Source organism: Dermacentor silvarum, chromosome 4 (genome assembly GCF_013339745.2).
Source record: "Dermacentor silvarum isolate Dsil-2018 chromosome 4, BIME_Dsil_1.4, whole genome shotgun sequence".
Lineage (NCBI taxonomy): Eukaryota > Metazoa > Arthropoda > Arachnida > Ixodida > Ixodidae > Dermacentor > Dermacentor silvarum.
In genome coordinates, this window is record NC_051157.2 from 117,917,870 (window position 1) to 117,942,222 (window position 24,353).

The 24,353-nt window shown below is 47.7% G+C and overlaps 1 protein-coding gene and 1 long non-coding RNA gene across 3 annotated transcripts in view; one reads left to right on the forward strand and one right to left on the reverse strand.

Moving 5' to 3' along the window:
• The window catches only part of LOC119450571 (uncharacterized), a 68,145-nt gene that overhangs the window by 21,943 nt on the left and 21,849 nt on the right, over positions 1-24,353 (reverse strand). The window lies entirely within an intron of this gene.
• On the forward strand, positions 14,434-23,567 carry LOC125944765 (uncharacterized). Its single transcript, XR_007466471.1, has 4 exons — positions 14,434-15,662; positions 16,622-16,707; positions 17,740-17,825; positions 20,473-23,567. It is a non-coding gene; the product is annotated as an uncharacterized LOC125944765 (long non-coding RNA).

The window sequence follows — 24,353 nt, forward strand, 5'->3', positions numbered from 1 at the left end:
ACAGATATTCTGCCCCTTGCGAAATTTCAGATGGCTGTTTTTGAATCTGAGAATCAGGTCAGATTCAGTATAGTTATAGCTATCGCTATCGGCCGCTTCCTCTGCAGTTTCTGAGGAGCGGGCTTTGACCGATCCAGAGGCTGACCGAGCGTCCCCGCTCGTCCACCATCGCAATCACAAATGCGTTCTTGTCCTTATACTCGGCGACGTCTACATAGACTGCCCCGTTGTACTTCTCGTACTTAGCATGTAGAGCTCTAGCTCTTGCCTTCCTGCGCTCCTCATGATGTATCGGATGCATGTTCTTGGGCAAATGCTTCATGTATAAGGTCTTGTGGAGTTCCCGCCGCACCTGAGTTTTCATGTCCCCGGCAGGAGCCTCAACCCAAATGCCGATCCTCTCCAATATGTCCCGGCTCCATTTCGTTTTCGAAAGCCTAGCAAGCTGCATCACCAGGTGTGCCTCCCGTAGTTCCTCCAGGGTGTTGTGCACCCTTAATCGCAGCAGCCTTTCGGTAGACGCATTGTTAGGCAGCCCAAGGGCCGCCTTATACGCCTGCCTAATCATCGCATACATCATGCCTTTTTCCGTCGCGTCCAACTTCACATAAGCACGTCGCATAAACTATCCTACTGAGCACAAACACCTGTACTAGCTCACACAATTCCTTTTCCTTTATCCCTCTTTTACGATTGGCGATTTTCCTGATTAGTCTCACGATAGCGTTGACCGTATTCATAAGCCTTTCCAAGGCCTCCCTATTCCTCCTGTTAGTCTGCAGATACAGACCTAGGATTCTAATCGTTTGGGCCTCAGCGACCGGCATACTCCCCACCTTTCACCTCTAGCGGGGGTGGCGGAACATAGTGCCTCACATGTAGTCCTCTTGGTTCTGTCCCTACCACAAAAAGCTCGGACATGGGCTGAGAGCACGAGAGTTCCCGACTCCCCGTCTAGGCTCTTCCACAATATTCCCTGCCCGTTGCAGCGTAACCTCTATTTGTCGGTCACTACCCCTGGTAACCCATAGAGAAATGTCGTCCGCATAGAATGGGCGTTTCAGTCCCGATATCTCTTCCAGCCTTGGCGGTATCTTAATTAAGGCAAGGATAAGCAGGAACGACGAAAGAACCGACCCCTGCGGTGTCAACCTGCCCCTCAACGAGAAGGAATTCGATTTCACTTCTCCGACCACCATCTCCGCAGTCCAATATAGCCTCATGGGCAATACTGTCAAAAGCTTCATTTAGGTCGAGCCCCAAGATAGCCTTGGTGCCCGTGCCGTACCCAGGATCAACCACGTCCTTTTTCAGCTGTATCATGACGTCCTGCGTGGACCAATTGGCCCTGAAGCCATTATCGTTGCAGGAAGGAAGTCCTGGTCCTCCGCATACCCCTCAAGCCTGTTGAGGACCACGAGCTCCATCAATTTGCCCACGCAGGACGTGCGCGAGATGGGGGTGCACATTCTCAATACAGATCTTCCTTGGCTTAGGAATATATGTAATCCTAGCACGCTTCCATTGGCCGAGATCTCCCCGGCCGCCCAATACTTGCTCACCAAATCCCTGAGTGCCCCTACCGACTTGAAATTCATGTTTCTCAGCATTTTATTAGTAACCCCGTCCGGACCCGCGGCCGACGTAGTACCGAGCTGCCCCATGGCAAACTCCACCTCCGCCACCGTAAAGTCCTGATCTAGTTCCGAATTTTCTTCCCCGAGTAGTGCGGCTAGCAACCGCCTGTCCCGCCGTTTATGTAACGATCCCGGAGTTCCTGCATAAATTCTCCAATCGTGCCCTGATATTGATTCACTAATCTAACCGACTTAGTTGCCGCCGGATCCAAAAGGTGCCTCAACAAGTGCCATGCCTTTTTGCATCTGAATTGGCCATTCATCCGATCAAAACTCTGTCCCCACTGCTTGCACTGCAAGTCCAAAGTACAAGTTTAGATTTCTCATTCTAGCTTGGCCATCCTCCTACGGAGGACTCCATTATGTTTTTGTTTCCTCCCCCTCCTCAGGAAACTCGCATGCGCTTCCCACATTTGTAACAATCTAGAGTCCGCCGTAAAGCTCTCCTCCTTCATCGGAAGCTCTTCCGTGGTACCATTTACATCCTGCTTGAGCGCCTCAACCCAGGCTTCCAGGTCCTCGATTTCCCCATTCGCAGTGTCTGCCCTGGTTTTCCGAAATCTGTCCGAATCCGTCACTCTAGGCCCCTTTACCTTGTCTTTATATTTCGCTGCACTAAACACCGTGGACAGGATATAGTGATCTTTTCCCAGTGCCTTTCCCCTGTTTAATTACCTGACTTTGCAGCCCGCATACCCTTGAGAAATGTGAGGTCTGGAGAGGTATCAATGCTCACGCTGTTGCCTATCCTCATATGATCTTGCGGGCTGTTCGCGAGCGTCCACTGCAGGTCCTGGGCCAAAGCCGATTGCCCTTTGGGCTGGCCCGGTTGTAACCCCACTCCGGATGCGACGCATTGAAATCCCCCACCACTATAAACTGAGTGCAAGCCATTAGCCGTTGGGTCATCATCAGAAGCTGTGGCAAGCCCAACCCCTTATCTTTTATAGAACTATAGACATAAAGTATAAAGAGACTCTTATCATCCTTTCGTTTGGGCAGAATCTCTAGCAGGACGTAATCCCCCCTGGTGCTACTATCTATGGTATGCTTAGTTGCCGTGGTGTTGCGATTGACTAGCCCGGCCGTGAAGACGCTCGATACGCCCCCTGGATCAATTCCTGGTGGTGTATACGCCTTAAATCCCGGTAATTTCACCGCGCCGCTAGCTGCAAAGCTATAATGCCCGATTTACTATCCAGATTTTGTACAACTGCACGTTCCCCCGCTTGTGATGGAAGCACCTGCAGTTCCACTGCAAAACCTCAATTTGTTGGCGAGGGGCCAATATGAGGCACTAGGACGACTAACATCGGCGCTTGGCCGACTACGGCAGACAGTCTTGCCTCTGAAAAAGTATATAGCTGCTGAAACATGGAGATAACCTGGGTTTGGAAAACCCGAAATTCGTTGGTGAAGGCGTCAAAGTGCTCCTCAATTTTTTCTAGTCTGGCTTTGGTCCTGTCGACCCGAGCCTCCAACCTATCCTGTCTCCTCCAGTTTCGCTACTCTGTCCGCAAGGATAGTCACGTCCGCCTTAAGACTAGTGACTTTAACGATCGGCTGTGGCAGGTCCGCCGTCGACGTCTCTGCTCTTTGCATTAGTTCCATCATCCGCCGGCGGCGGCCTCTTGACCGGCCCAGATTCTCCATTTCCATAGCCGCGCTCTCGTGCACGCGAGAAGCCGCCGCATGCGCCACTTTTTGTGGGGCATGCAGCGCTGGTGCATGTACCCCTTGTCCTTTGCCGTTTTACAGCGTAAGCTGTTATGGGCTCATTCCAATATCCGTTCCGGTTCGCGATGTCGCCACCGCCAGTTCGACGACCCGAGCCTCCGCCAGTATGGTGGCGCCATCTAGTTAGGGTGCCTGCAAACGCAGCGCGCAGCGTGCGCAGGCGCAGACGACAAGATGCGATTCAGACAAGGCGCTCAATCAACGCGATTGCGATCTGAGATGTGCGCCACGTATTCTGGATACCTCTTCCAGCGGCCGTGCCTCTTCGGTACACGTTATGGCGTCTCCTCGCAAGGTATGAACCTCTGCTGAAGAAACGAATTGTAGAGCTATACGTGCACGGCTACAACCAGGCATTATCGGTATCAGCAGACTGCTGTGCAGAGAGCACTAAAAGCCGCAGCTCGCCGTCGACGCCAGGCGGACAGTTGAGATCGCTCTCGTCAAAAAGAGGCGAAGAGACTTTCTCGCGAAGACCTCTGGTGTGCGTGGTGCCGAAATTGGAACTACTCCTGAGCTGCTCCACCAGCTTTTTAAACGCGCAGTTCCAATCTCTGCCATTATGGCTACCATCCTTTAATAGTATCGCTCTGCTGCTTGCACCTGCGTTTTCAGCTCCCTCTCTCGAGCAGTCTCATTCGAGGCGCCCGTGTTTGCCCAGCTCAGCCTTTGTTGCCGTGTCGTTTGCACTGTTTGCACTCCTTTCATGACCGGAACCTCGTCCTCCTTCTTTGCCACCCCCGACTCCTGACAGTGGTGGGAAGGAACCCGACCAGTCCCTGCTCTTGTTTCCGCCTCTCGCACCGCTCGGTGACCGCTCCCTGGGCCTCGAGCGCTGCTCCTCCTTACCATCTTGGTTCTTGTCTTCGCTGCTCTGCTGCTGGCCCGGCGGCTGCTTGCGGGCTAGACGACACTTGCAGCTCCGGCTCCCCGTGTTGTGCGCGCCATGGCACACAATGCTGTCCGGTGTGCACGTCAGCGACTCTCCTTGAGGCGGTGCAGGATGGTCCTTCCCGCAACGACGACATAGATTAGTTTGCTGAGGATAGCAAACGTCCGCTCGATGTCCCATTCATCTACAGTTGTAGCAGGTCTCGACTAACTAAGGAATCACAGCGTACAGACAGTTCCAGAAAGTGACTTGCCAGCGAACGCGTTTCCCCCCAAACGGGATCTGAATAGTCTTCGACTTGCCCAAAGGTCTCACATCCAGAATTTCCATGCCTTCATCCTTCTTCAGGACTCCCGCCTGAATTTCGTCCACGGGGAATCCGTCATAATCATTGTAAATGACTCTCCGCACGAAGTTCTCCAACGCCGCCACGCACGCCGAAACCGGAAGGTCACAACTGCCCAGCTCAAGCGTCTTTATACTCGCATATGCCTCATTTATACACGGCGTGCTCACCGCCATCGTGTTGTTCGTCAAGTTTACCCGCATCACGTCCTCTTCCGCTGCAGTCACACTCGTCAGCCTCGCTGCCGCTCTCATTCCATATCCGAGTTCCCTTGGTGTCACCACACTCAAGTCCCAATTCCTGGGGCTGCACACACCCTTGAAATACTTGGCCGGCATCTTCAGAAACGGTAGCCGTTTCTGCCGCACCGGCACTTTCCCTCTCTTGACTTGCTCCGCTCCGTGCGCCTTGCGTCCGTCGCTGCCCGCCTGCGTCTCGCGAGGCGTGCTATCGGCGTGGTCGCCGTATAGAGAGTTCTTAACTCGGTCTTGTGCCTTCAAAACCTAGGCCCACTCTCCCGCCTCGAACCTTTAGGGCGTTATAGACTCTCCCTCAACAGGGTACTCCAACATACTCGGCCTCACAAAGGCCTACAACCACCAAGTACGGCCCCGAAGCCCGGCGTCACCGGTTTCAGCTCAGCCTAGAGGTTAGGCCTATCTTGCCGCTGCGGGGTTGCGTGGGTAAACCATGGAATTACCCCCTTTTAAGGGTGTCATTTGCCGACATTTGCTGTCCGCAGGTGCCGGGTAATTTCCTGAAGACGAGTGCACCAAAAGAAAGTCGAAAGTAGAGCGCGTTCCGCCGAAAAATGGTCTCAATGCGGGAGCCCATGCGAAGCACGTCCGGACAGCGTCTCACCACAACGCGGCTCGGCTTCCTTCAGGGGTGACTGGGTTGGGAAAGGATCCTGCACCATAAATTCCCGTCGAAACCCTTGTGAGGAGGACGCTGGTATGACCAGACACGTCATGATGACCAGAAACTGATTACTAAATCATGACGGCATGATTTGGACAGCTTGACAGCGATGGCATGATTGACGATAATGATTATGACGGAATGATGGCTACGCAATGATAAAACTACGTCGTCGCGTTTCTGTTGCAGATCCCGTCTGCGTACGTAGAATATATCCAGCCGCGAGGCTTTTCCGAGACTGGCTCATTCTCGAATACAGCAGCATGGAGGAGCCAGCCCCCGCTAAGTATGACAAAGAGGCAAACAAAGCGTCACTTTAAAAACAACGTGGCGTTGTCATTGGGACTTCGTCGTTTGCAGTGACGCTGTCGATGCATTCGGTTTTCTTTTAATTGAGGCTAATTTTTGGCAGATCCACTACTGTAGGTATGCGCCACGTTAAACACTGATCTTTTCTTTTTATTGCGATAGCGATTGCGATATGGACACTTCAACCGCATTTCTTCCGTCGGCGTCGCCGTCGTCGTCGCCGTCGCCGTGAGGTTCCGTATAGATTCCAAGGGCGATAAAACCATCACCGCGCGCCGTATGCGCGAGTGAAAGCGCGCGGAGGACTCGCGCTATCACGGAGAGCGAATGCACGGCGGAAAGCAAACGCGACCGTCGCGCGAAAGGCCGTGGGAGTATGGGAGGGAGAAGGGAGGGAGGGAGGCACCAAATGATTATCTTGCAACCGGGCGCAAGGGGAACTGGCCACTCAATCTCCCACGCGAAAGCAAGAAAGCTGGAAGGCAGCACGGGAGGGAGGGGGGGGCAGCTTCTCCTCTGCCAACAACTTCTCCTCTGCACAACTCCTCTGCACTTTGTCCGGCGTCTCTTATCTCCACACGGCTCCGACCTTTGTATGCACTGTGCATTCGCCGCACAGTTTCCGTTGAAGCGATTGACCGCGCGAACAATTCGCCCCCTGCGACGGCTGTGCTTGCTGCCAGCGTTTTGACAGTCGTTGTCTGCGGTCGTTCGGTGTGATCTATATCTTGTTTGCTTGTGCGCGCTGACACCCCGCTTGCCAACTCAGTTAGTCCAAAAGTGTCCAAGTTTATGCAGCCGATAAAACTTATATCCCTACTCCGAATAGCTCTCTACTAATTTGCTATCGAAATTGATGCTTCGCCTTTCGGGCGAAACTGCGACATTTTTTAGGGGCGAAGCTCCTTATGGCGGCACCCGTTCCGTCCCCGTCGTAGTAGTAGTAGTAGTGTGTAACCAGTCTGAGAAAAATGAGAAAAAAATTCCGAAGTTACGTCCGACCCCTGGCTTCCGAGCGCGCGGCGTTAGCCCACTACGCCACGACGCGGACATGGACAAACGCACCACGATGGCTATAAATACCCAACATTAACGAAAGGCCGCGTTTCTAGCGCGTTTCTAACGCGTTTGTGCTAGCGCGTTACGGCCCGTGTAAGAAGCTGGTGTAAGACGCTGTGGCCTCTCCACCTTACCTTCAACGCGTTTCGAACGCGCTGCCCAAAGCGGTGGCAAGTCAAGTTCAAGTCGAGGAGCGTTTATGAATACGGGGTGTATACTCTCTCAGCAGTCATGTGATGGCGTCGGCAAACGCGGTGCACGTTCCGGCATGTGTAAATGGCTGCGAAAGAGGCTGTGGCCGCTCCCCCTTAATAGAGAGTACTGCACGTTTCTAACGCGTTTGTGCTAGCGTCCCCTTAAGCGGGAGATCCGATGATTCCCTCCGGAGCTTTGCCCACTCATCATCATTCACCCCGTGGATATGCTGTGATTTTTTATAAGGACGCCTCATTATTCACACCTGCACAATCGCCATGGGGCTAACAAAATCCAAATGTTTCCACAAACATCATCACTACCATTAAGGCTCGTTTAAATATACTAATGCGTACTTCAGATACAGACGTGCGAGCCACTGCACAGAAAAAAATGACAGCAGATCCACGAGGTGAATGATGATGAGTGGGCGAAGCTCCGGAGGGAATCATCGGATCTCCCGCTTAAGGGGACGCTAGCACAAACGCGTTAGAGACGTGCAGTAGTCTCTAGTAAGGGGGAGCGGCCACAGCGTCTTACGCAGCCATTTACACATGCCGGAACGTGCACCGCGTTTGCCGACGCCATCACATGACTGCTGAGAGAGTATACCCCCCGTATTCATAGACGCTCCTCGACTTGAACTTGACTTGCCACCGCCTTGGGCAGCGCGTTCGAAACGCGTTGAAGGTAAGGCGGAGAGGCCACAGCGTCTTACACCAGCTTCTTACACGGGCCGTAACGCGCTAGCACAAACGCGTTAGAAACGCGCTAGAAACGCGGCCTTTCGTTAATGTTGGGTATTTATTGCCATCGAGGTGCTCGTGTCTATGTGAGCTTCGTGGCGTAGTGGGCTAACGCCGCGCGTTCGGAAGCGATGGGTCCCTTGTTCGATTCCGCGCTACGGACACAACTTCGGAATTTTTTTTCTCATTTTTCTCAGACTGGTTACACATTACTACTATGACGAGGGACGAACGGGTGCCGCCTTAAGGAGCTTCGCCCCTAAAAAATGTTTTTAATGGCGACAGAGGTCATCCTAAATGTTAAAGCATGGACGGACGGATAAGCCAGACCAAGTTTCGAGCACTTCAGTTATGTCAAATTTTCAATGCGTATACGTCGTTGTGTGGGCACGTTGTTCTTTAATCATAACAGTTTCCGCGTTGATGATATCTAGGAGCAATTCCCTTGCATTATGTTCGCATGTTATCGCAACCTTTCGAAAAAGCACAGATTTGAGATTTCTATAGGCTCCTATGAATGCAAGGTAGTGTCACCCTGTAGCAACGATGAATAATTAGATACTTCAAGAACTGCCATTTTTGAAAAATCGGAGTCTTTCAGGGGCGAATGTACGACCAAGAAAAGACAAACAACACTTGTTGCACAGTGACAGCAGTGAGCATATGTGTCGGTCGTCAAAATCTGAGCTATGGGTCAAGTGCCCCGGGTATTCATACATGAACCATCGTACGTTCCAGCGTCATGCAGAGCTATCCGATTAGATAACACTGTTTGGGCGAGAACGTTTTAGAAATGTTACGTACATGTAGGCGCTCTTCTGCCAAGCGATAACATTTAGCTCTGGTTAGATGGACAATGATCAACGAAAAAAAGATGAACGTAGTACTATTGCGACCAGCATCTGCTGCAACGCGTGAGCCGTGGCCGCAGCGCACTGAGGGTACAGCTGGTAGCGCAACCGTGCGACACTTTTGAGAAAGTAGCGGAGAGGGTCTCGCAATTGCCCCGGTGCTTTCAGTCGTATCCTTTCGTCGCGTAGCAATACGCTGACTTACAGAGCATCTTTAGCTTCTTCGCAAGAAAGAGAAAAAGAATCGGCAGAACTCATCTCATATGAATGTCGACGTTAAAGCGATTAGCCTTGAAAGACTCTATCGACAGGCCAAGTTTTCATTGCCGAAACGCGTCACATATTAGGCGTGTATGCCGCTGGACGGAGTCTTCTTCCTCACCGAGCTCGAACTGCTGCTTGCGGCAGTGGCCAGTTTTCCATTGCGCTCTTCGTACAACTGAGCAAAATCTAGCAGAATACTTCTGGGGCACAGCAGATGAGTGTGATGGTATGTAATGCCACTCGGATTAACGTTGATAGTCATCTTCATCTTGACTCACTGCGTCCGCAAGCAAATCGAAAAGTGGCGCATGCCCAATTTCCAACTTTAATTGAAGATGGGCACGCAGTGGTACCTACCATGTGACCCAAGTTGGCACGAAAGTAGTTCGTGGAAGAGCGGTGCATACCCAGTGGCCCAAGATGGCGTGCGGGAGCGCAGACTGCGACGCCTTGACTATAAATGGCAGTGTGTTCAGAGGGGAACGCGGCCGAGGAGCCCGGTGGCATACACGCCTCGTATATAGAGCGTTTCTGGAGTAGCAATATGGCATATAACTACATGGTTTTAATGCGAATTCCATCAACGTCGACAATAATAGGGAGAAGGGTTATGACAGAATTTTGTAATGCGCTAGCATTTTTATGGGTCCTTTACAACTTTTCTGGGGGCTGTTGCGTTTGCGCACCACTTATCAGCCGGCGCCCAAGTCTGGCTCATCTGTTCCGGACGATAATCTGTTTCGCGCATGTGCGCTGATGTTTTCCCTCGCCCTTTGATCACGGCGTTCCTTTATAAAGGACTGCCGAACACGCCGTGAGCGCTTCTTTTGTACACCTACTTTCGGCAAGCATGCCGCATTAAAAGTACGTTCTTCCTTCTCCCGGCGTCTTCTCCCGGCTTGGAACCCACCCAACTCGGCCAAACGTAACAGCTGGGCTACCGCAGAGCTCCAAGGGGGTAAAGAAGGCACCAAGGAGGTAAAGAAGGCTTCAAACGCACTGGTTTTTGCGAAAGGTTCGTCGAAGACTTCGATGTACGGCACTTTCGGAGATTTTCACCAGTTCAGCCGGCTGCGCGCTTGATGGGCAGGTCCGAGGTGCACAGAAGCGCCAAAGTACTTGGCGACCGATGTTCAAGGATCCGGCGAAGTGACGTCTGACCGTCCGAAGACAGATGACTCGGTGCTCGGTTTTCAAGTCGAAGGATGCGTCCTTTACGGACGCGCGCAGGGTCCGGTGGTCTCTCAGGCCGATGTGCGGAAATGTGAAGTGCATGGCGTGGCAGGAAACTGCAGGTGATGCCGAGGGCACGAATCCCGGGCCAGGGTCCTGGGCATAGGTGATACAGCAAGCACCGCCGCAAACACCGCAAACAACTGCCGAGTGCGGCCAGGCTAGACCCTCATACGCAGAGTGTTTGGGAAACCTTCCAATTGGAACAAAATTGGCTGTCGAGGACTTGCGACAGTTACGGTTCTATGTGAATACTGAATCAAGGCTTTGGTGCCACTAGGCCGACCGGCGCCGAGGGAGAGAAAGCCCTGCTGAGACCATATGCATTTGCGTGCAGCGATCCTTTCTTATATTTAACCGTAAACGCGTACGGTTGCAAACTGAGGCTCCAACGTAACAACCTGCCATTTTTGTTGGACATCTGTTGAAGCCACGTGAGCGGACGATGATCTGTAATGAAAATGAATTCTGCACCAGCCAAATAACAGGAAAGTTTTTCTACAGCCCAAACGAGGCACGCGCATTCCTTTTCTATGGTACTGTAAGCTTGTTCACGAGCAGACAGCTTTTGGCTGGCATAGAAAATGGGATGCTCATGCCCGTGCTCGTCTTCCTGACTCAAAACTACACCTATCCCTTTTTCTCTTGGGTCACACTGCACAAGAAAAGGTTTCGAGTGGTCTGGGCTCGCCAGGACGGGCTTTGCGGTGAGAGCTACCTTCAAAGAATTAAAGGTCGCTTGTTTTGCTTCGTCCCATTGCACACCGTGTAGGAGCGTCTTTTTTCAGCGAGTCTGTAAGGGGGCTAGCAACCTGCGAGGAATACTTGATATAGTGTTGGTAGTAGCCTACCATCCCTAAGAAAGTACGGAGCTCACTTTTCGTTTTCGGCTGAGGGAATTCCTTGATTGGCAGAACCTTTAAATCAAGTGGACTTCGATGTCCTTGACCTAATCTGTGACGTAGGTAGCCGACTTCTGAGCGACCCAACTTGAACTTCTGGGCTTTTAAAGTTAGGCCAGCCTCGCCAAGGAGACTTAGAACCTGCTGCAAATGGTTTACGTGCTTCGGCCAAGTATTTGAAAATACTGCGATGTCGTCGAGATAGGGTAGTGCGAATGCCTCCGCTCCAGCTAGCACTTGATCCACGAGTCTCGAAAAGGCGAAGGGGGCATTTTTAAGACCGAAGGGAAGAACCAAAGGCCGGAAGGTGCCGAAAGGCGTCACGAAGGCAGCCAATTCACTCGCTCAATTTGTTAGCGGCACTTGCCAGTACCCCCGCACTAAATCGAGCGTAGAGATAAACTTAGCTTTGCTCACCTTTTCAAGGCAGTCTTCTATGTGCGGTAAGGGATACACTTTGGTAACAGTTACAGAGTTAAGCTTACGGTAATCGATACACGGCCGCGGTTCTTTACCGTTAGTTTCTAGAATTATCATTGGGGACATTAAGCTTCCTTCACCTCGTTCGGCCACTTTGAGCTCTAGCATCTGATCAACTGCCTCCCTCATCAATTTTTCATGGCGCGGTGAACATCTGTAAGCTCTACATCGCCTGTTGTGCAACGTTGGGTTGTTCGCTTCTGGTGTAAGCTCAATATCATGAGTCGTCAGAGTGCTCCGACCGGGTACCTTTGAGAACACGTGTCTGTGCTCAGCTATCAAATTTGTTAAATCGTCAAGCTGGCTTTCACTTAGAGCAGCATTGTCTGCTTTCAAATTAAGGATTTCATCCACAGAAAAACAAGTCATGTCAAGGGGAATGTCAGGAAGTTCAGCTTCTACTTCTTCGGGTTGATTTAACACCAAGTTCACAACCTGCACACGCTCTACATAGGACTTCATGAGGTTGCTGTGATACGTGTTTCTTTCCTACGACCTGGCAGTTTAACAACGTAAGTTGTGTCTGAAAGTTTCTGTTGTATCGTACCGGGGCCTTCCCACTGTACCTCCAACTTGTTAGCTTTAGAAGTACGCAACATGAGCACCTTTTGCCCTTCGTGAAATGGCGCACACTGCTGTTTTTGTCATAGCGTTTTTTTTGCTTTTGTATGAGCTTCAAGCATATTAGCTTCCACTAGAGCCTGCGTGTCGTACAGGCGCTGCAGCAGGTTGCAAACGTACTCGACCACAGTCGGGTCGCTACCCTTCTCTTCCCAGTTTTCACGAACTAGCCTAAGCGGGGAGCGCAGCGCCCTCCCGTACACGAGCTCCGCTGGGCTAAAACCTGTCGATTCATGTGCCACCGAACGTAAGGCAAAGAGCATAGATGGTAACGCCGGCGTCCCATTCTTTTTTTTTTTTTCTCATAGCACAAAGCCCGCAATACCCGCTTCGTTACAGAATGAACCCTCTCTACACTGTTGCTTTGCGGATGTTGAATAGAGCTGTGGTGTATCTTGATACCGCACCTGTTAAAAAAGGTGGTTGTTAAATCGCTTGTGAAGACACTGCCGAGATCCGACTGTATTTCACTCGGAAAACCCACGCGGGAAAATACCAAAAGGAGGGCGTCTACTATTTATGCTGATGTAAGACAGCGCAGCGGCATTGCCTCAAGAAATTTAGTTGCAGGGCACACCATCGTTAAAAGATATTTATATCCCGACTTCGTCACTGGCAAGGGCCCCACAATGGCAACTACGACTCGACGAAACGGCTCAGTAATGATAGGAACTGCAGTCATAGGGTCCTTGTGTTTCTCGTGTGGTCTCCCAGTTCGCTGACAAACGTCCCAACTACGAACAAACTCCTCCACATCTTTAAAACAGCCTTGCCAGTAATACTCGCTTAGCAGCCTCGCTTTTGTCTTGGTAATTCCGAGATGACCAGACCAGCCTGCCCGATGGGAAAGTTCCGGTATGTTCTCGCGGTACTTTAGAGGGACCACGATTTGGTCAGCGCTTGCGCCTTTCATGCCCCGAAACTCGCGCTACAAAACGCCATTTCTTTCATAGAACGAACCACTGCCTGCACCTTGCTTTGCGAAGCTTTGACGGTATTTTGTCAAGGTTAAATCCGTTTTCTGTTCTTCGATCAACGTTGCTTTCTCGACGGAAGATAACGCCTGAAAATCGCAGCTCGTGGGTGGAATGAAACACCGTGCCTGTTGGCCTTCCTCGTGGGCGGATTCATGCGTGTCTGGGCTTGCCTCATCGCTATTATCTGATTGACCCCGTTTTTGATCCTCGGCACTGACAACGCGTGACGACGGCTCTTGGTGAGCGGCAGTTTCGTTCGCCATCGACCTGTGACAACCATTACAGGGTTCATATCAAGTGTGACGCCTGCATTCAGCAATTCTTTTGCCGTTCTGTTTGATAGCAAATATGGACACTGAGGCATTACGCTATCCGAGACAGCTGCTTCGGTCTTAATTTCACCGAACGCACCTTTCAATGTTACGTTTGCTACTGATAAGCTCAGGGTGCCTTCTTCCAAGGCTTGCCTTAAGCACACGTGATCGCCTGTGAAGTCACCAGAATTTACTAGGGAAGAGTTCACCACGTCATACGTTGCACCTGTGTCGCGCAAGACCTTACATTCTCGGCCGTTAACTTCCATGTCATGTAGGTAAGGTTGCAGCAAATCTTCGCCCTGCCCCATAACGAACTGTATCGGCGATACCTTTGGAACGCGACACCCCGCAGCTATGTGTCCTGGTTTCTGGCATTTAAAGCACACGATAGGCTTCCGCGCCTCAAAAGATTGGTTTAACTGTGAATCCAAAGATTCCTACTTTGTGGTATTGTTATCTTTCTTCTCAGATTTTCCAAATTCCTTCTGCTCTGCTGTAGAGCCTCGTGCGCCTCGCATGTTTCTTTCTGCGTCAAAAGAACGGTGTTTTGCGCAGTACACAGTAAAAGTTTTTACACCCAAAAGGGTGTAAAAAGGGTGTATCTTGATTTTAACACCCTTGCTTACACCCTTTCACACCCTTTTGTCATTATTTTACAATACTACACCCTATATATAGGGTGCGTACATCTTTTGCACCCTCCGATTCGCACCAAGGGTGTTTCTTTATGCTCAAGAAGGGTGTAAGTGACGCACAAATATGTATGCGTACACACATGTGTGCGCATGCGTCTTCGACAAAGGCTATATATAACATGCCCAGAGCATTGGTGATAATAAAGGCGCTTTATTCGGTAATACAGTGTTCAAGGCAATTCATGTTAAGTGTATCTATCGTAAAGTATTAAAATCCATATGTACTTATTGCAATCGGCTAGCTTTCATTTTCAATTTAAAGAGCATGCTGTAATTACAAAATTCAAGTCAGCCTGTACGCAAAATGCACCCAGTAAGTGCGAACTTGGTGAGCGAATCAAGTTTTTAAGATATTCCTTCGAAAAGTGCTTGCATGACGTTCTCCTTTCTATTTTTCGAGAAAAGCTTTTTGGTGCATATATGTGGAACACCAGTGCATTATGCGACACTATTCAGGTGTATATTTTGCGAGGCTGGTGCCGCTGACAGCATTTCTGTCAAATGGCTAAACTTCACATATTGTCTCGCTTCAATATTGAAATAACAATATGCCCTATCAAAATATTAATGAAAAAGTATTTTTATGGATATCAGTCCTCGTAAAATATACGTTCTAACATTGATAAAAAGTAATGACACAACTCATTATTTACCCGTTCATTACATGCACCAACCACCCCAAATTAGCACTACACTAGATAGATTGCAGTGCACTGCATTGCAACACAGGGGCACTGGGGTTTGCCATCCCCAGTAGGAAATCGGACGCTTGTCTGGTTGACTTGCTTGCCTTTCCTCTCCTTGCTTTTTCTATCTCTTTGAACAAACTGCACTACCTTGTCGAAGAGGAAGCGTTATCCTCTTTCAGAGTTAAATAATTTGTCGAGCAATAATTTTACAGTTCCAGCAACTACAGCATAAACTGGAAAACGAAACCGAATCTGATTTGTTCTCCGTGCTCACAGAGCGCGTCACCAGGGGGCACCGTGCGCTGCGCCTCCGGTCTCGAAGGATCTAACAAGCGGTTGATGCAGCAGCGAATGTGTAGTCAGTCGGTTTTTATCGTTTTATGTTGTGCAGATTGTTAGTTCACCGTAAATATGTCTTGATTTGTACTCAAGAGTGGAGCAAGGCCCCAAGGAACAGAGATTGACGCAACGGGAGCGAAGAACAGAAGCGATGGATGGTTACGCTGGTTGACTCTCGGCATGTTCAAAATGGCGAAGTTCCGAATTTGTCGCTGTGTGACGTGCGCGTGTGTGCTCGTGATGTGCCGTCATAGCGCGGGGATATTTGTGCTGAATGTGTTTCACTTCGTCTACAAAACTCTGCACGCAATGGCATCGAAGAAGTCGTGTGTTCAGGTGCACGTATGTGCTTGCTTGGATACAGAAAGCCTCGCTGAGCTCAGCCGTGTTGGCTCAGCGCTACCCCCTCAACGGATGTTCAACAGTCTACGTGCTCGTAACTTGCTGACGAGGTAAGCCCGTTGTCATCTTGTTTGTATGTGGTAAGCCGGCGTCGCGATCAGAAATATTGTTTAGAAAATGCCAGTAAACGGCGTCTTACGGCAAAAAGGACCCGTGAATGGGAAAAAGGATTACGTTCGGGGTAGATTATTCGTTGGCGTCACCTATTCTCGCACGGGCGCGTTACGTCGGATGGACATACTCACGACTGCGGCGCTCGTGCTGTATCAGTCATGCCGGATTATATAGCTTTCTCGCGCCTCTACCTTCAAAATAACATCACTGATTTTCCCGGGGGAGCAGTAGGGGCCGTAGTGGAGACCGGGGCTACTGTCCTGGAGCAGTATTTTCGCTCATGCCAGCCTTTTCGTATGTGTTAAGCTTCTCTGCAGCCTAAATTGTTTGCAGTTAAGGCTGCATGACATTATACTTGCTTGCATAAGTGTCACAGCTGTCATCCGTTCGTCGTTGGCGCGAAGTCAATCGACGGGGTATACAAGCCGGTTGGTCGTTCCGTATGCTCTCCGTGACTTTTCAAAACATATTAACTCAAAGAAAATGCCTAAACTGCCCCCCCCCCCCCCCGGGAAAATCAGTGATGGTATTTTGAAGGTAGAGCGCCGTAAGGCGTGAGAAAGGTATAATCTGGCATGGCTGACCCGCAGGCGCGGGAATGGCTGTCCGAAATACCGCGCCTGTGCGCGGAGAATAGGTTACGCCAACGAGGAATTTACCACGTTTTATCTACATGGTAGTGCGGTCCCCTCGATCGCGATCGAAATTTTCTGTGTGACGATTATAACCTCTTGGTTTGTGATTGCTATATTCAGCACTTTTATAAAACAAAGATATTGTTGAATCAAAGGTAAACAGAGGTTTTACAAGTAAAAAAGAACATGAATTTTGTGCAATTGTATTGCACATATCCGTGTGATCATTGAAGCTAACACGAATTGTCATCTGTTTACAGACCTCCTTGCTGTTGCAACTCTGAGGACAATTGCTTCAAATGGGAAGGAACAACCAGCAGTGCCAGCGCTATTTTTACATGAGGACGTAAGTTCTTTCACATTTTTGTTAATGAAATCGGATCTAAACAATGCTATAATTCCTCAAATGGCTTCAATCGTAGAAACAGTTTGGCAACTGTATAAAGATCCAGATGCTTTTTTTTTAAATCTGAACTGACATGCTACCTAATTTCACCACCTATTTATTCATTTTTATTTATTCATGCTACCGGTAAAGGCCCTCACAGGGAGTGTATTACATGGGGGGGGGGGGGCGATACAATCATTAATAAGTACTGTACATATTAGGAAGAACAACAGTACATGTATAAATAATAAAAAACAGCAATTAAATCATAAGTCAATATACAAAACGTAAGGATGAACAAATGAACAATTTTGAACTGCTCTTGCACTCGATGTGAGGAGCATCTATGCTGCAAAAATGACCTTGCTTAGATTACACAGGTTATTCGAATAATGTTGGGTTGTGTTAAGCTTCTCTACAGCCTACATTGTTTGCAGTTAAGGCTGCATGACAATATACTTGCTTGCATAAGTGTCACAGCTGTCACCCGTTCATCGTCGGCGCAAAGTCAATCGACGGGGTATACAAGCCGGTTGGTCATTCCGTATGCTCTCCGGACTTTTCAAAACATATTAACTGAAAGAAAATGCCTAAACTGCTCCCCCGGGAAAATCAGTGATGGTATTTTGAAGGTAGAGCGCCGTAAGGCGTGAGAAAAGTATAATCTGGCATGGCTGATGCGCAGGCGCAGGAATGGCTTTCCAAAATACCGCGCCTGTGCGCGGAGAATAGGTTACGCCAACGAGGAATTTACCATGTTTGAACTACATGGTAGTGCGGTCCCCTCGATCGCAATCGAAATTTTCTGTGTGACGATATAACCTCTTGCTTTGTGATTGATATATTCAGCACTTTTATAAAACAAAGATATTGTTGAATCAAAGGTAAACAGAGGTTTTACAAGTACAAAAAGAACAAGAATTTTGTGCAATTGTATTGCACATATCCGTGTGATCATTGAAGCTAACACGAATTGTCATCTGTTTACAGACCTCCTTGCTGTTGCAACTCAGAGGACAATTGCTTCAAATGGGAAGGAACAACCAGCAGTGCCAGCACTATTTGTACATGAGGACGTAAGTTCCTTCACATTATTGTTAATGAAATCAGATCTAAACAATGCTGTTATTCCTCAAATGGCTTCAATCGTAGAAACAGTTTGGCAACTGTATAAAGATCGAGATGGTTTTTTTTGAAATGTGAACTGACATGCTACCTAATTTCACCAGCTATTTGTTCATTTTTATTTATTCATTCTACCGGTAAAGGCCCTCAAGGGGAGTGTATTACATAAGGGGGGGGGGGCGATACAATGATTAATAAGTGCTGTGCATGTTAGGAAGAACAACAACAATACATGTATAAATAATAAAAAACGGCAATTAAATCGTAAGTCAATATACAAAACGTAAGGATGAACAAACGAACAATTTTGAACTGCTCTTGCACTCGATGTGAGGAGCATCTATGCTGCAAAAATGACCTTGCTTGGATTACACAGGTTATTCGAATAATGCTGGGTTGTGTTAAGCTTCTCTACAGCCTACATTGTTTGCACTTAAGGCTGCATGACATTATACTTGCTTGCATAAGTGTCATAGCTGTCACCCGTTCATCGTCGGCGCGAAGTCAATCGATGGGGTATACAAGCCGGTTGGTCTTCCGTACTCAAACGAACAGAGTGAAAGAGTCAGAGTCGGGAGTAAACAAAAAAAACAGATATTTATCGCCAGATAAGTATACACAATTAATAAAATAAAACAATAAAAAAGACACAATACAAACACGCCTGGGGCGCTATAACGTAAAATGATTCCAAACAGTTTTGATTGCAAACTCCTGATGTCACCGATGCAAGCATCGGGCGGTGACCCGCGGCGTTGTCTGAACAACTCAATCAAGCACTCTCCTCGTTTATAGGAGGTCACCTTTGTTCGCTTTGAAAACCAATAACATTGCTTATACTCAGCGGTTTTTCTTATCTAATTAGCTGACAAGAGGAGCACGCTCTAGTGGAGAGGGTTTCGATGGGGCCGAGCCAGCACAGTGAAAATAGATAACCGCATGAAGAGGGTGGTGCCAGCTTCTCCGATTGGTCCGCTTCGCCTTACTTAGCTTGCGGTGGCTGGTCGAAAATCGCGGCAACGTGCAATGGAAGAATAAGAATGCTGCTAAAACGGATCCTCAGCAAGGAAGAGTTGGCAGAGCGATGTTGTATGCATGGCGAAAAGGCTCGATAACGTTTTACTCATACACAAAAATGTTTATCTAGCGCAAATAATTACATGCTCACCGGCAGGTAAGAGTAGCGAGAGCCTGAGTGATCCGCGGGCAGCCATCTTTTATTCCTTTCGGAATGGGGCAGTCTGTGGCTATTAAGAGAAATTTTCCGTTTTATTTGGCATAATTCATTTTTTTTCGCATACACGTCACTTTGACGTGGTGAGTTTTCGCAGTTTTGTGAGGTCGCGTGACAGATAGGCGAAGTGGGCGTATCCAGAAAACATTGGATAATAGCAGAGGGCTAATGGTGAAAAGGCGTCGAATCAGGAATGATTATTTATCTTTTGTGCGGTTTAATCATGCATAATCAGTGTGTACACGTTATATCTTGATGGGGAGCTGTCGCGGTTTTAGTGACGTGACGTGACAGACAGGCGAAGTGGGGAGTGGCTTGAAAATGTTTTGACCAATCGTGGAGGCTGATTGCAGAAATTGGAATCAAAACAGTTTGGGAATCTTTTTACGTTATAGCGCCCCTGAAACACAATGATGACGGAGAAATGTGATGAGCAATTAACAATACATACACATATGAAACAGGGCGCGGATCAAATATACAAGAATAACACATAACAGCATTTCACTAAAATAATGTTCAAAAGAAAACAACGATGTCATACGCGTGGCCGGGCAGCAGCAAGACCATAAACCGTGAAGTCGGCGTGCGAAGCTTTCCGGAAGAATGCTGGCGGGCTGATCTTGCTGAGGTGGCTGCAATTGCTGGGCTGGATTTCCCGGGAGTCTAGATTTGACGTCTTCTCTCAAGCAGGTTGAGCTAACTTAAGGCGATCTACCGTGAGCTTCGTTGCAGACGTTGGTTTGTAGTCTCGTACGTCAACTAGTTCCTCGAAATTCCGACGTGGCCAGGCAGCCCAGGAGATACTGGACGGCACTAGCCCCCTGATGGCTTCTCAGCAGCACATAGGTTCAGCTTCTAGAATAATTAGCTGGGACCAAAACGTGCGCTTAAATAGCCTCTCCTTTCTCTAGTTCCCTATGTAGGGGAACTGCCGGTATGCAGAGTTCACCTAATTAATTCATGACTCCCCCCAAAAATCTTGGCCGTGCCCCTTTCAGCATGGACGAAGGATGGTAGATTGCCCTCTCTCCAAGGTCGAGCCCCGGCACTGCATGCACCACACGGACGCACACCTCTAGGTCCGTTAATCGGCGTGTCGATGTCTCGAAACGAGATGCCACCCCGTGGGGCCACGACATTTTTGACGCCCAGTAATCGGCCTGTCGCCTTCTCGAAATTATACGCCACACAGTGAGGACACGACGTTTTTTTTTGGCGGCCGTTAATTGCCGTCAAAACCACTCGAAATCTCTCGAAAATATGCCGCTCCGTGACAAGCATAGCAACCCCTTTATATTGTGCTTACACAAAAGCATTAATATACTTTCATGATCAGTAAGCTTTCTTTGTTGTCATTGCAGGACGAGAGGGTTCCACTCACCCCCTGTGTGGTGTATTCTGGCCACAACCTGGAACAGGCAGAGTTTCTCCACCTCTGTGTCGACAAGGAGCGGCTGTTCATGGTCAAAAATGCGGAGGAAGGGGTCATCGCAATCATGAGTGCATTTTTTGTATTGAACATAGTATATGGGCCTAAATACTTCAACACCAGTGCAGTACTGGAACGATTGTTTTTTGGTTTGAATGTAATAATGCCAAGTGGTTGTTACAAAGTTTGTGAACAGAGTTGTGCAGGCAATGCGACACCGAGGTTCATGTACGTTACCATACGAATGCTAGCCTGACAATTTTGTGCAATAGCTTGAGCAATAGTTTTGTGCAATTTTTAATGTATCATTTTCTTTCTTTTTGATCATGATAATAGCATGATCCAGTAACTTCTTCCGCTGCTTGTGCCAACCACCTATAGACTGCACCTTTTTTTGTTCTGATGACTTGACAGACAATGTAATAGCGCCCAAGTGTAGGTCAGCAAAAAATAAACGTGGTGTACTGTAGTCTGCACGTACTTATCAAAAACATTGCTGGGTGTTGCTATCTGCTGAAAAGAATATTACAATACGTCTAGTTCTAATGAGGTCTGCCTTAACATTAATGTGTGTGAAACAATTGTCAGCAGTTTTATACAAAGATTATAGCTTGCTTGCTCTTCCTTAACATCGTTTGTTTATGAAACCTATTTGCCAATCAGGGAACAATGTCCCAGCTTATAAGTACTGCATGATACAACTGTTAACGTTTGTATTCCCTTATAGGGCACATCAACACTGGCAGCCAGTGCTCAACTTTTCGTAACATGCTGCTTGGTCAATATTTTATATTTTGCGCATGTGTTGCATTGTGTAACCTACCCAATACAAAAGTTTTTGTGGTTTGACTGTCCTTTTATGAACTATGTTTTATGTTTATTATGTATAACTTAGCAGCTGAGGCCTGACATACTAGTCAAAACGCAGCAGAGTATCCAATTTTTATAAGGTTTTACAAGGTTTTTACAAGTTTTGGATTGTAAAACAATGTTGCGTGGAACAATTATCAGGCTGAAGTACTGTTACATTGTCATGAATACCGGCAGCCTTTGCTTAACCTTTATGAATCTGCTGGCAGGCTGTAGTATCTTTAGCTCGTTTAGTTTTTGTACATGTGTTGCCAATGCCTCATCCGAGTGAAAGCTAGTCGCTTATATACTACATATACTGGTGTTTCTACAAAGAATTTACGTAATATTTAAAAATAGCCGTTCTGAAGTACAAGGACGGCTCGTTAGAAGACAGCAATGCTGTCAGTGGTGCCGACCATGGGTGGATGGGTGATATCTGGTAATTAGTTGCTAATTAACAATCTAATATATCTTACTTTTAGTTTCAGCAGACTCATTGTAACCAGGAAATTAAAGCAAGCTCTCTGCACAAGACATGTGAACTTTTGGATCTGGAAAAATACAATTACCCGCAGAACTGTGGCGTGATGAATTTAGGCTGTCTGAGCACGCGAAACTGAAACTGAGATGCTGCTGAAACTCAAGGCAACATTTTGCTTACGTCGCCCAGCAGCGGGCTACCAGCACACTGCACGAATCCCTATTGCTGCCCACTGTTGGGTGATGTGAGCAGAACGCCCCCTCGAAGGGCGCGTCTTTGTGCTCACTGTAGCCTCGGGTACAGTTTCGCGTGCTGTGATAGCCAAAGTTCATCGTGCTGCAGTTGTGTGGGTAATTGCATTTTTTCCAGATTCTAAAGTCTATATGTGTTGTGCAGAGAGCTTGCTTCAATTTCCCGATTACGATGAGTCCACTCAAACTAAAAATAAAATGTATTTTATTTTTGTTATTTAGCAACTAATTACCATGTATCACCCATAACCTCGTGGTCGACACTGCTGGTGGCATGTCTCCAAAGGAACCGTTGTTTTATTTCAGAACGGCTGTTTTTACATATCAGCAATATGTTTGTAGAAACACCCTTACAGAGTTGTGTGATATACTGTTGAACAAATCTTATTGTGTACTCAGGTGAAATATGCACAGATGAAGAGCAGATATATACGTGGTGTCACCTCTATTAATGTACTATAATTTTTTTGTGTGAAGGCCACCACACAGTTTTTTTTTTGCAAATGGCTGCTCTGTTTTTACTCACTCGTACTCTCTCATTTGTACTCAGTATACACGTATATTATACCACAGATATACTGTGATCCATGTGAATTACTGTGATCAGTTGCAAACTATATATTGTTAACTGCAGTGATACTTTACAAATAATGTCTGTATTTTATTGCTCCTTGTATGAAATACAATAAAGTTCATTCACATTTTCTTTTCAAATTGTTACATATAGGTCTCATATATATGCTTCACCATTTAGTTAAGCTTTGCATTTTTGTGCGAATGCAGCAGTGACTTCTTTTGCATGTCCATGGAGTGAAGCAGAATACATATTAGCCAGAGATCTAAGACATGCTAAATGTGATGTTTTTGTGTGTGTATAGTGCATGTGTACGATACGTATAACTTGTGTTTGAATTGTATAGCTTGAGCAGATTTAAAAAAAAGTGATACATCTCCGATGACTGAGACCATGATGCATATTGAACTCCTGCATGAGACAACATGCACTTTTCAAAGCACGGCTCATGGAATAATATTTTAAATCTCCACATGCATTATACATATATATTGTTTAACTATAATTTAACTTAAAAAAACATTTAAGTTCAGGCAACTGTAAGCAATATGCCATAGGTCTCATTCATCTATAAAGTGTTCCACTTTAAAGTTCGGTTCAAGCTATTTGACATCTGGTACAGGGGCTGTACACCCATCTGGCACCCTCCACAGTGGGTGTTAAATAAGGAAAAATAAATGAAGGGTGTAGCTGCCACCCTTCGGTTGGGGTGTTATCACAACACCCTACAGTTTCTTTACATGGGCACCCTTGTTTTAGGGTGTGCCGAAAAGGCACCTTGTAAAATAGGTGCTAACTTACACCCTTAGGGTGTCGTCTCTGCGACAAGCCTATTTACACCCTTCTGGGTGTAAAAACTTTTACTGTGTACGGTGGTAGGTATCTGTTGGCATACTGTAGCAACAGTAAGTGCCAGTTAGCTTCGACACTAGACAGTTTTAGTATAGCATATTCAACTAATAGCGTACGCCTATACGCTATAGTACAGCGCACGCTAAACAGCACACATTTATTACAGTTTTAGTTGGCCTGCGAGATCTTCCGATCTCAGAGGCCATATGCCATCGTCGCACCTATCTCTCGACTGCACTGACAGGTGGCGCTGATATATGTCGGTTTCCCGCGTTAGGCTTCGTGTCGTTCGAAACGAGAAGCGATCTCGAAAATTCCACAAGGTTAACCATATTACACTGTTGTCAAAGCGGCCTGACGGTAAGCGAAAGCTGTTTACACAGTCATTTGCTACGAACGAAGCGAATTCTGCAAAAGCCACGCCAAATTCAATTCGAAGCGGGCAGCGGGGACCACCGCCATGTTTAACGTAAACTACGCAAACCACGCACAGACGGTAATGCTAAATCTGGGAAATACCATACGCTATCGGTCGGATAGCGTTCTGCACATGCGCAGTGATGACCCGCTATTTTATATCGTACGCAATGACATAGTGTACGCTAAACTAAAACTGTCTACTACTGCAATACTTCAGCTGTCAGGCATCTACAGTGCTTAAGACACCACAGAAGTGTAAGTGCACAACAAAAACAAGCGGCGCATCAACCATAAATTTGACTTGAGAGTAGTGACAACATAGGCTGTTTCGTGTAGCTCAAACAATAGCCAATATGTAGAAAGTATATGCACAAGTATACATA